This window comes from Canis aureus, chromosome 2 (genome assembly GCF_053574225.1).
Source record: "Canis aureus isolate CA01 chromosome 2, VMU_Caureus_v.1.0, whole genome shotgun sequence".
Taxonomy (NCBI): Eukaryota; Metazoa; Chordata; class Mammalia; order Carnivora; family Canidae; genus Canis; species Canis aureus.
The window spans coordinates 56,354,542-56,368,526 of NC_135612.1; the positions used below are offsets into that span (position 1 = coordinate 56,354,542).

At 33.9% G+C, this 13,985-nt stretch overlaps 1 protein-coding gene across 3 annotated transcripts in view; it reads left to right on the top strand.

The window, feature by feature from the left end:
* Positions 1-13,985, top strand: part of ADAMTSL3 (ADAMTS like 3) — a 338,072-nt gene that overhangs the window by 162,092 nt on the left and 161,995 nt on the right. The window lies entirely within an intron of this gene.

A 13,985-nucleotide genomic window follows, 5' to 3' on the forward strand; every position in this document is an offset into this window, starting at 1 on the left:
GTTTTTGATTTTATTTATTCTGACAGATGTGAGGTGATATCTCACTGTGGTTTTAATTTGCATTTCCCTGATGATTAGTGATGTCAAGTAAGTATAATTTTAAAACTTGTGTATGAATTATATATAAAAGTATATGTATTTTAAATTCTCTGCATCCTTAGCTGCCACCCTAATCTTTCCCCTACCTTTACTGACAGATTTTAGAAAAACGGTTTGTACTTCCTGTCTCTCTACAACTTCATGATCATTTTATTTTCAAACACCAGCCTTCTGTGCCTACCACTTAATTGAAGATGCTTTTACAAAGCCCATTAACAATTTTTACTGCTGTGAAGACTTTAGTACTGCCGGCCCCTTCCTCTTCAAAATCCTATATCTTGCTTGAGTTCTTGCTGCACTTCTGGTCAGAGTCAGAGCTCTGCCATTTCCTGCAGGACAGTGAAGAAATGCTGACAAGTTTATGACTATGGAACAGTCCTCTCTTACTGTCATTATGATGTGGAGTTTTCGGTCTCTATGCCTCTCTGAATCAGTGCTATGCAAAACAGGGCTCACACATGTGCAGAATCAGTACCTCCTGGGAGGCTGCTAAATGGGCAGGTTCTTGTACTCCACTCCAAACTTCTGGGTCAGGATTTCTGTGGGTGGAACAGGAATCTGTGTTTTAACAAGTTCTCCAGGTGCTTCTGGGAGGTACTGCCCTATAAAAGTGTCACTGAGACTTCTACAGATATATCAAACTGTATGTGAGAGTTACAGAGATCGGAGGGGATTGCACTTTAGGAGGAGAAGACATTTAATGCTGTATAATATAGATTTATTTCCCCATAATTCTAAGGACATTAAATCCTTAACAGTGGTCCCTTATAGTTTGCCCCCCATTCCAAGCCTTGCCTAGTTGCCCTACAGTGTGCATTTCTCTCCAAGGTTAATACTGTGAACAACCGGGGATTCGTTGCCTTCTTCACAGAAAAACATTTGTTCCCAGATTTGAGCATTCTGACTAAAATCAAAAGCCAGGAAAAAAACAAAAAAAAAAACAAAACAAAACAAAAAAAGGGATCCCTGGGTGGCGCAGCGGTTTGGAGCCTGCCTTTGGCCCAGGGCGCGATCCTGGAGACCCGGGATCGAATCCCACATCAGGCTCCCGGTGCATGGAGCCTGCTTCTCCCTCTGCCTATGTCTCTGCCTCTCTCTCTCTCTCTCTCTCTGTGACTATCATAAATAAATAAAAATTAAAAAAAAAAAAAAGCCAGGGGTTCTAGCTGGAGAGGTTTCATTTGAGTATGTAACTGTCCATTGGTGATGGTTGGAACACACACACACACACACACACACACAGAGTAGATATCTGTAATTCAAGCAACTATTAATAATTATACCTCTAAAGAATGGAATTGGTTTGGAGTTTGTGAGGTCATGGTCATACCTTCTTGTGTTTTTACAAAAACATTCCTTAATTTTACCATAATAAATTATTAATTTATATTATACATATTCAACCATTTCCCTGCACCCCAAGAAGAAAACATGCTAATATAATAACATATTGGTGTTGTGACTTATTAATGACATGCTTATTTTCTTTGCCTGGATATTCTAAATTTTCTGCAGTAAACAAATAGCATGTTGTATGCATAATAAAAATTTGTTTTGAAAATGCGTGTAAATTGGAATGCTTACCTGAGCTGATGAAAACCTGTTTGGGCACATAACTTGGGTTTAGCACTCTTAAAAAATCTTTATGAGTTTAGGCTGTGTGTCTAGAGTAGTATTTGTCCTGTTTGAGTAATATAACACAGACCTTCCATACATTTACGCATTTGAGGACTGTACAGAATTGATAATTACATGTATTTTTTACAACTTAATTTTATCACTAAGATCATTTGCCTGTTAGTTTTGAAAAGTCTACTTTATCTTCTTATAATGTTGACCAAGGAACACATGCCATGATTTAACTAGACCCATATTTAATGAACATTTAGGTTTTTTCTTAGGTTTGCTGTGCTTGTTCACATTTGTACAAGTACATCTTTGATTGTGTGTTTTATTTTTTAAAGATACTGCTAATTTTTCTTCCAATAAGATTTATTGATATCTTCACAAATTAAAACTTATGAGAGCATTTCATTTTTATTAATAGAATAAGTGAAATGTATCTTGTTTTTAATCTGCATTTCTGTGAAAACCAATGAGTTAAGCATCTTCTCATGAGCTTCTTGTCATTTTAGTCCTTTTTCCTTTGAACTATTTTTCAAGCATTTGGCCAATTTTCTTGTTAATGTATGTTTGTTTTTTCTTATTTATAAGCACTTTTTATATATTAACAAAAGTGTACATAATTATGATTTTTCTGTCTTGGACAATTTTATATTTAATTTTTATGTCAAATGAATTAATCTTTTCATTTTCTCAAGGCATTTTTATGTCTAAAGGGAGATGTAATATTTTCTTTTTGTAGGTCATGCTCATTCTTAAAGTTTATTCCAAGGTATTCCATCTTTTTTTTCTTGTCATTGTAAATGAGACATTTTCTATCAGTGTGTTTGCTGATTATTGTTGGTATTTCTGAAAGCTATTAACTTTTGAATATAGGCACCCCTAGGAGATATTGGAGGTTTAGCTTCAGACCACTGTGATAAAGTGAATATCACAATAAAGTGAGCCAAATGAAGTTTTGGTTTCTCAGTGCATATAAAATTATATTTACATTTATACTGTAGTCTATGAAGTGTGCAATAGCATATATAAAAAATGTATATACCTTAATTAAAAATACTTTATTGCTAAAAATGCCTTTAGTGAGTCATAATCATTGATCGTAGACCATTATAACAAATATGATAAAATGAAAAAGTATTGAAAATGAAAATGTTTATAGCAGCAATGTCCACAATAGCCAAACTGTGGAAGGAGCCTCAGTGTCCATCAAAAGATGAATGGATAAAGAAGATGTGGTTTATGTATACAATGGAATATTACTCAGCCATTAGAAATGACAAATACCCACCATTTGCTTCAACGTGGATGGAACTGGAGGGTATTATGCTGAGTGAAGTAAGTCAATTGGAGAAGGACAAACATTATATGGTCTCATTCATTTGGGGAATATAAAAAATAGTGAAAGGGAATATAAGGGAAGGGAGAAGAAATGTGTGGGAAATATCAGAAAGGGAGACAGAACATAAAGACTCCTAACTCTGGGAAACGAACTAGGGGTGGTGGAAGGGGAGGAGGGCGGGGGGTGGGGGTGAATGGGTGACAGGCACTGAGGGGGGCACTTGATGGGATGAGCACTGGGTGTTATTCTGTATGTTGGTAAATTGAACACCAATAAAAAATAAATTTATTTTTTAAAAAAGACATTACAGTTACTTATAAATATATTATCACCCTCCTAAAAATAAGGAACTTGTTCTTAATAATACCATCTCATTATTATATTTGAAAAATATTTATCATGTTAAAATGTTATCTGATATCCAAGCCATTTATAAATTTCTCATATTGTTCCAATAATATCTTTTATAGTTTTTTTTCCCTTGATCCAAAGATCATTTATTGTATTTAGTAGTTCTGTGTTTGTAGTTTCTCTTTCTAGACCACTTTTTTTCATGATACTAAGTTTTGAAAGAGTTTACCCCAGTCGTCTTATAGAATTTCCCATATTCTGGATTTGCCTGATAGTCATTTAATCTGTTGATCTCCCTCATGTATCTCCTGTAAACCAAACAGTGAGGGCTGCAGCTTGATTAAAATTGGAGGAACATATCGATATGATACTGTGTGGTTTACATTGCATCATATCGGGAAGCCCATGATATCAGCCTGTCCCAATATTAGTAATTCTGAGTTTGATCACTTTTCTAAGGTGGTGACATAGATCCATGTTTCCCAGTAAGAAATCTTCAGGATGTTCTCTTGACAAGGTATAAATATTCCATCTTGCAACAATTTTATACACCATGAGTTTAGCATCCACTGTTGATCCTTGCTTGAAATAGTACTTACACTGGGGGTTGGTTACAAATGGCGATGTTCTAACCCTGTCATTACATCTACATTTACTTGCAGACATTCTTTTGTTTTTTATTTTGTATATATTTTTTACTAGAGTTTGATTTGCCAACATATAGCATAAAACCCAGTGCTCATCCCATCAAGTGCCCCCCTTAGCACTCATCACCCAGTCACCCCATCCTCCCTGCCCACCTCCCCTCCCTCTACCCCTTTTTCGTTTCCCAGAGTTAGGAGTCTCTCGTGTTCTGCAGCCATTCTTTTGTAAAGAAGACCCCCCTTCCTATTTTTCATTTCTCACTCTGCATTCAGGAATTTTTATTCATTCAGTGTTTTATAATATTATAGGCAATATTCATTTGGGGTCTCAAATTGTCCAAAATGTGTCCAGTGGGAGAACTTTAAGCTGACTCCTTTTGACATAATTCCATCAGATTTTTTTTTTAAATTCCATCAGATTTTAAACACTGCCTTGGTTTCTAAAAGGCTCACCTGGAGTTTTTCCCTCCTCCAGACCTTTTCTTTTTACTGGGAAATGGTATTTAAAACCCAAGACGTAAAATAGATAGATAGATAGATAGATAGATAGATAGATAGATAGATCCCAAGATGTAGGTAATACTTATTGTTCCTGGGTAATCTTGCTTTCAGGCCCTTTTCATTGCAGAGAATTTTGAAAATATAGACTGCAGAAAAAGTGAAACTCTCCCACCTGTGGGCCTATTTAAAGTTTACTTTTATGGTTTCTTTATTTTTTATCAACTTTACTTTTATTTTTCCAGTTTTATTGAGATATAATTGACATACAACACTATCAATTTAGGGTGTATAGAATAATGACTTGACATGTGTATATATTGCAAAATGATTACAATAAGTTTATTTATTTACAATAAGTTTAGTTAACAGGAATCACTTCATATAATTATGAAAAGAAATTTTGCCTTGTGATGAGAATTTTTAGAATCTATTCTTTTAGCCACTTTCAAAATGTACCATACAGCAGTTTTTTAAAAATAAATTTATTTTTTATTGGTGTTCGATTTGCCAACATATAGAATAACACCCAGTGCTCATCCCATCAAGTGCCCCCCTCAGTGCCTGTCACCCAGTCACCCCCCCCAGCCCACCTCCCTTTCTACCACCCCTAGTTCGTTTCCCAGAGTTAGGAGTCTCTCATGTTCTGTCTCCTTTTCTGATACTTCCCACTCATTTTTTCTCCTTTCCCTTTTATTCCCTTTCACTATTTTTTATATTCCCCAAATGAATGAGACCATACACTGTTTGTCCTTCTCTGATTGACTTATTTCACTCAGCATAATACCCTCCAGTTCCATCCACGTTGAAGCAAATGATGGGTATTTGTCATTTCTAATGGCTGAGGAATATTCCATTGTATACATAAACCACATCTTCTTTATCCATTCATCTTTCGATGGACACCAAGGCTCCTTCCACAGTTTGGCTATTGTGGACATTGCTGCTATAAACATCGGGGTGCAGGTGTCCCGGTGTTTCACTGCATCTGACCATACAGCAGTGTTAACAATAGTCACTACCAGTATTTTATTAGAGAGTTCTGAACAAGATTTTTTCAGATATTTATAATGTGCTACTTTGCTATTTATTTATTATTTTAAAATCTAGTGTAGTTGACACACAATGTTATACTAATTTTAGGTATACAACATAGTGATTTGATAAGTTTTTATTACTTTTAAATGTAAGTATTTCTTGACAGAGAAGTCAGAAGAAAATTAAAAGTCAAAAAGTTGTCTATACTCTGTCATTCATCAATATGGTATTTTTTGACTCTTCCATCTAAAATAATACCAATGAAGTGCATATTTTTGGTTATTGTCCTTAATGTGTTGGCCAGCCTCAACTTATTAAGAATTGTGGTCACTCTGACTCTACTTGGAGATTCTTGTCACCTTCTAATATTATAAATGCCATCTTAAAATCTGAAACCATTGGACAATTAACTGAGCAATTTTTAAAAATAACATTGTAGAATAAAATCAACACATTTTTATTATATAAAATTTGGAAATTACAGAAAATTCACAACAAACACATAAAAATCATTCATATTCCTAAACCTTAAAGAAGCACTAGTGACACAATGTTGTATGTGTCTATGGATATACATGCTATATTTAATATCCTAAATAGTATTTGTCACATCACACTGTACTGTAGACCTACTTCTATGTTGGTATATGTAGACTGCCTCTGTCTTTCTGATGAATATGTCAACATTTACATAACAAACCCTCCATTCGTAAATGTTTGTGTGGTTTCCAGCGTCCATCATTATTTCAAAAATGCTGCAGTGAATGTTGTAAATAATTGTGATTTTATGTATGTAAAATATGTTAAGCATCTATCTTTGCACAATTGTAAGATTGTTTCTGTAGGAAAAGTTCTTAAAAAGTCCATTGTAGCATCAACTGGGAGGCATATTAAAATTTTTGGTTGATATTGCCAAATTGCCTTTCACAAACATGTCGCCAATTACACTCCCACTCAAAGTTTTAGCACCTGTCTGTTTTCTCCAGGTTTTCCAATGTGGGGTGTTGTTGGTCTTTGTAGTTGCTAAAAGAATAGATTAAAACTTTTAGGTATATTTTTATATTAATTTCCCACAACCTTGGGCATTTTCTTAAATTTAGGAGTTATTTGTAATTAATTTTCTATGAAATACCTTCTCATATATTATATCCTTCAAGAACAGAAAGATGTATCTTTCAATTAATAGGTATTTTCTCTTATTTTTTCCTTTCCTTTCTATAGATTTTGCTTCATATACTTTAGTACCACCATCTAAAGCATCTATGAAGGTCATGATAGCTGAATTATTTCCTATATTATTATGAAGTGATCTTCCTTTTTTTAATGTATTTTGCCTTGAGTTAAACTTTGGCAATCATATATGACTCCTGTTTTATTTTTTGTATGTATTTGCCTAGAGTATAAGTTTATATCTAAGACCTTTATTCTTCTAAATTAAGATTCTTTTAAAAACATTACAAAGCCATTATTACATCTAAAAGTGTTAACTTAATGTTAACATCTAAAAGTGTTACATCAGGGGGATCCCTGGGTGGTGCAGCAGTTTGGCGCCTGCCTTTGGCCCAGGGCGCGATCCTGGAGACCCGGGATCGAATCCCACGTCGGGCTCCCGGTGCATGGAGCCTGCTTCTCCCTCTGCCTATGTCTCTGCCTCTCTCTCTCTCTCTCTGTGACTATCATAAATAAATTTAAAAAATGTAAAAAAATAAAAATAAAAAAAAATAAAAGTGTTACATCTAAAAGTGTTAACTTAACTTAATCCCTTAATGTTGTCAAACATCCAGTCTATGTTCATTTTTCTCAGATCATCTGATAAATATTATCTTATAGTTTACTTGCTCAGGTTAAATATGGTTTCCTTTAGTTCTTTGAGCATATTTAATATAGCTTATTTAAAACTTTGGTCTAAAATTCCAACTCTGGGCTTACTCAGAGATAGTTTCTCTTGGTTGCTTTTATTTTTCCTGCATACAAGCCAAACTTTCTTGTTCTGTTGTAGGTCTTGTAACTTTTTGTTGAAAACTGGACATTTTAGATATAATGTTGCATATCTGGAAATCAACCCCCCCCCAAGACCAGAGTTTGTTGTTTGTTGCTCCTGTTTGTTTAGTGACTTCTTTTGAGCCAGTTTTGTAAAGTCATTGTCACCTGTAGCTTCTGAAATCTTTGCTCAGTTCATTTAGTGGTCAGCTAATGATTAGATAGAAACTTAAAATATCTAAAATCCCAAAGTCTTGCTGAGGGGTTCTGTGTGCATGTTGAGACACAGTTCAGCACTCAACTAGGAAGTTGATAACTCTGTTATAGCCTCCATTTCCTGCTTATTGCAAAGTCTCAAGGTCAGCCAGAGGTGAGAATTTGGGGCCTTCTCAGGTCTTTTCTGAGTATACACACAGCCCTCCATATATGTGTGGACTTCTAGATTCCCAGGGGTATATTGGAGCTTTTCAAAGTCCCCTGTGGACACCTCTATTCTCCAGCTTTTCCTTTTAAGCTATTTGGATAGCTCATTGTTTTCTTCAACTGTTATCTACCACTTTGGGCAGCCTCAATGTTAAACAGTTGCCTCTGATTGTTTTGGACAAGTGCCTCTCAGGAAAAGGCTGTTTGCACTGGGCAAGCTCCTAGATAGGTAAAATAAAGACAGCTTTGTGAGTGAAGTCTTCCAAGGAATCATCATTCAAGTTAAATAATGATAGTTGAAAATTGGGGTTTTGAAGGAGCTCCAACTATAATCTGCCCCTGTAGCATCTTCCAGGCTGCTGATTTTCACAATGACTATGGGATGTTGGTTTTCAAGCATACAGCAGAAGCTGAGAATGGGGGATATGGGACTAGACAATTTAAAATGCCATAAAATTTGTTGTTCTTACCCAGTATTTTTCTTGAATAAATTCTGTCCAGATTGCTGCTTTGGAGATATGACTATTCAGGTCTTTTGCCCATTTTAAATTGTTTTTTTTTGTTTATTTGTTTGTTTTTGCAATTGAGTTGCATGAGTTTGTTATAAAGTTTTGATATTAACCCCTTATCAGGTACATGGTTTGCAAATATATTTTCCCATTCCGTAGATTGCCTTTTCACTTTGTTGATGGCTTCTTTTGCTGTGAAAAAGCTTTTTAGTTTGATGTAGTCCCTTTTGTTCATATTTTATTTTGTTGCATGTGCTTTGTGTGTCAAATAAAAAAATCATTACCAAGATGCATGTCAAGGAGCATGTAGTCCTGTGTTTTCTTCTAGGAGTCTCATGGTTTCAGATCTTACACTTGAGTCTTTAATCCATTTCAAGTTAATTTTTGTGAGTGGTGTAAAATATGGATCCAGTTTCATTCTTTTCAGTGTGAAAATCCAATTATTTTAGCATATTTATTAAAGAGACTGTCTTTTCTCCATTGAGTATTCTTTGCTCCCTTGTCAAATACTACTTGACTGTATGTACTTGGGTTTATTTCTGAGCTATTGATACTTCTCCATTGGTCTATTTTTTTGTTATGACATACCTCACTGTTTTATTAAATAAGATTTATTTATTTGAGAGAGAGGGAGTAAGAGAGCATGGGGGGAGAGGCAGAGGGAGAGAGAATCTTAAGCAGACTCTCTGCTGAGCACAGAGCCCAGTGGGGACAGGAGCTTGATCTCATAATCCTGTGATCACTCCTGAGCTGAAACCAAGAGTTGGACACTCAGACGACTTTGCCACCAGGTGCCCCAACATACCATAATGTTTTAGTAACTGCGTTTTTTAAAGTATAGCTTGAAAATAGGAAGTTTGATGCCTCCTGCTTTGTTCTCCCTTCTCAGAATTTCTTTGGCTATTTGAGGTCTCTTCTGGTTCCATGTAAATTTTAGGAATATTTTTCCTACTTCTGTAAAAAATGCTAGTGGAATCTTAATAGGGATTGGATCAAATCTGTAGATGGCCTTTGGTAGTAATGACATTTTAACAATATTAATTCTTCCAATCTACGAACATAAGATACTCTTACTTTTATATGTATCTTCTTCCATTTCTTTCATTACTGTCTTGCAGTTTTCAGAGATTTTTCACTTCCTTAGTTAAATTTATTCCTAATATTATTTTTGATGCTATTGTAAATGGCATCAATTTCTTTATTTTTTTTCCAGAAGATTTATTGTTGGTGTACAGAAATGCTGCTGATTTTTGTATGTTAATTGTATGTAAAATCTTTGGGATTTTTGATATGGGTGATTCATGAACAACAATGGGTTTAAACTGTATGGATCCACTTATATGTGGATTTTTATTTTTGATAAATATAGTCCAGTACTATAAATGTATTTTTCCTATGACTTTCTCGAAAACATTTTCTTTTCTTTAGCTTACTTTATTGTAAGAATACAATGTATAATGCTTATACAAAATATGTATTCATCAACTGTTTATGTTATATGTAAGGCTTCTGATCAATAGCAGGCTAGTGGCAGTTAAGTTTTAGGGGAAGTTATATGCAGATTTTTGATGGCATGAGTGGTTGATGCTCTTATGCATTGTTCAAGGGGCAATTTTATGCAAAATCATGTCATTTGTAGAGACAATTTTACTTCTTTTCAAATTCTGATACCTTTTATTTCTTTTTCTTGCTTTACTGCTCTATCTAGGACTTCCAGTACTGTGCTGAATAGGAGAGGTGAGAATGGGCATCTTTGTCTTGTTCCTGTTCTTAGAGGAAAAGCTTTCAACCTTTTACCATTGAGTATGATGCTAGCTGTGGGCTTGTCATATATTGCCTTTAATATGTTGCAGTATGTTCCTTCTATGCCTAATTTGCTAAGATGTTTTTTTTTATATATAATGAGTGGATGTTGAAGTTTGTCAAATGCTTTTTCTGTTTGTATTGAGATAATCATAGGATTCTTTTCTTTCATTTTATTAATGTGATGTAGCACATTGATTGATTTATGTATGTTGAACCATTCTTGTATCCTGTGAAATACAGGATTATGGTGAATGATCATTTTAATGTGCTACTGAGTTTGGCTTGCTGATATTTTTTTTGAGAATTTTTGCATCTATATTCATCAGGGATATTGGCCTGTAATTGATTTTTTCTTCTTGAAGTTTTATTTGACAGCCTGCAAATAATGGTATTTAAAAGTGTTTCTTTCTAACATATATTCCTAGAAATTATTTATTTTCTAATTACATTGACTGGGATAAGGATCTCCAGAAAAGTGTGGAAAAGATGGTGGTAATAATCCTTGTTTTATTACTATGATGCAAGTAATTCTGATGTTTCACCATTAAATCTGCTCATGGCTTTTGATTCTTTATCAAATTGAGGATATTTCTTTCTATTGTATCCCTAGCTTTAATAGGAATCTTATCATATGCTGAATTATATCAGGCACATTTTTATATTCATTTAAATGATCATGATGTGCACCTTCTTTGATATGTTGATATAACCAGTTACATTAATAAGTTTTATGTTAAGTCAGTAATTCATTTTTAGGATATATTCTGTTTGCTCATGATGTATAATCCTTATGATAGAATTCTGGAATTAATTTGCTTTATTTTATTTATTGTTTTTATACATCCATAGTCATAATTAAGATGTGGTTCATGTGTTTATTTTTGTGCGATGTTTGGTTTGAGTATCTGAATTATTTTAGTTACATTACCAAGGACCTTTCAGTCTTCTTTTTATGCACTTACCTGTTTACTTGAGGTTTTGCAAACTCTCCCAGTAAAACTTTTGGACCCTGGTCATTTGTTTTCACTTTCTATCTTTTTTTTTTTGTAAAAAATGTTTTTAGCTTTTTAATACTGCATTTGAAAAGTAACTCATCACTACATTGTCACTATACAAAACTAAAAATATAGAACTATGTTCTTCTTCACTCATTCCTGGAACTTTCATTTCTTTCCCTAGAGGTAACCAGTGTCAAAGGCTTGGTGAAAACTCTTCCATGAATTTAAAAAATTAAAAAATTAAAATTGCAGTCTGTTATTTACTAACATGCACTTGCACAGTGCTATGCATTTTCATATTATGTGTATACACTGTTATTGTATGCATTTACACACAATATGATGTATTATATATTGTATATATTGCTATAGATAACATAAATGAAAATGCAATACTTAAACACATGTACTTCACAATGAGTTTATACCTCATGCATTTTTAATGTGGTAAAATATACATAACATACAGTTTACCATGTTAATAATTTTTAAGTTCAGTAGCATTAAATACATTCACATTGGTATACAACCATTACCACAATCTGTCTCTAGCTTTTTTTGTCTTGTAAAACTGAAAGTCGATACCAACTAAACAAAAACTCTCCATTGTCTCCTACCTCTATCACTGTTCTACTTTGTGTCTCTGTGAACTTTACTACTCATACAAATGGAATTATACAGTATTTATCCTTTTGTGATGGACTTATTTCACTTAGCATAACATCTTCATGGTTCGTCCATGTTACATAGCATGTGTCAGAATTGTCCTTTTTTAAGGCTTAATAATATTCCATTGTATGTATGTACCACATAATAGCTTTCCACTCCTCTGTTGATGGACACTTGGGTTGCTTCCACCTTTTGACTATTGTAAATAATGCTTTGAACACGGGTGTACAAATATCTGTTTGAATCCCTGCTTTCAATTCTTTTGGGTATAAACTCAGATGTGGAATTGATGAATCATATGGTAATTCTGTATATAATATTTTGAGAAACTGTTTTCCATAGTGGCTGAACAATTTTATATATTCTCACCAGTGGTTCACAGCATTCCAATTTTTCCTCATTCTGAGGATTATTTTCTGTTTTTTTTTTTTAATAATGGCCAGCCTAATGGATGTGAAATAGGATCTCATTATTATGTTTTTGATTTGCATTTCCCTGAAGACTAGTGATGTTCAGAATGTTTTTATGCACTTATTGACCATTTGTATATTCTGTTTAGAGAAATGTCTGTTCAAGTCCTTTGCCCATTTTTACTTTGGACCATTTGTTGTTATTGTTGAGTTGTACAAGTTCTTTATATGTTCTGGATATTCACCCTTTATCTGATATGTGATTTGTAAATATTTTCTCCCATTCCATAGGTTGCTTTTTTACTCTGCTGAGTATCCTATGATGCACAAAAGTTTGTGATGTAGTCTAGTTTATTTATTTTTTTCACTTGTTGCCTGTGCTTTTGGTGTTATATCCAAGAAATAATTGCCTATATATATTATCTTTTAACTTCCTTTTTTATTCATCAGTACATATGTTAGCTTTCTTTCCACATCAAGTCCTATAGTTTATTATCATTATATAAACTAGTATATCACTAGTAAAGTATTTTATCACTAGTAAAGTATTTCTTTTTTTTTTTTTTTTTAAAGATTTTATTTATTTATTCATGAGAATACACAGAGAGGAGAGAGAGAGGCAGAGACACAGGCAGAGGGAGAAGCAGGCTTCACGCAGGGAGCCCGACATGGGATTCGATCCTGGGTCTCCAGGATCAGGCCCTGGGCTGCAGGCGGCGCTAAACCGCTGAGCCACCAGGGCTGCCCTAAAGTATTTCTTAATATAGGTAGATCATTGTTTCATCTCTCCCACAATGATGGACATTTAAATAGTGTTCATTGTCTTGTTTTGTTTATTGCATGTATGTATGTTAGGAACAAACAGAAAATATGGAAAGAATTATTATCCATGTGTTAGAAGTGATGATCTCTGTGTAGCAAGATTAGAAAGTTTTATTTTCTCTTCTTGCTTATTTGCATTTTAAAATTTTCAATAGTAAACAGATATTTTCATCTAATAAAAACTTACAGATAAGTCAGCAAACAGTAACATCCTTTGATCCAACAATTTCACCCAAGAATTTATCCAAAAAAATTGTTCTCTATAAGTTAAACAAACAAAAACATCTACTTGATGTAATCCATATTATGATAATATGCTAATACCATTTAGAAACAGGCTTAATGTTCAAATCAAGGACTACTTGAGTAAAATTCTATATATGAGCCTTGACTAGTTAGTAAATAGGTTAGACTTTGTGAGCCATGTTGTCTTGGTTACAACTACTCAACTCTACCTTCATGTAGGGTAAAGCAGCCTTAAGTGAATGGGTGTTGCCAGACTCATCCTGAGGGACCTACTTTGACCCACCCCCATCAAAGCAGGTGGATGAGGGATTAAGGCAGATGAGGTGGTAGGCCAGCGCATTCATTTTAAACTTTTCTTTAATGTTTTATTTTAATGCATTAAAATGAAATTATGAGTAGTATGAATATGCCTTATAAACAGTAGGTGCTTTCCAGAGATTTCTTGACTGTAAGATGGAAGTGTAGTTAAAAAGCCCTTTACAAATGCCTCCGGTTTTGATTGACTTACTTATCTTGATAGGCCTTTT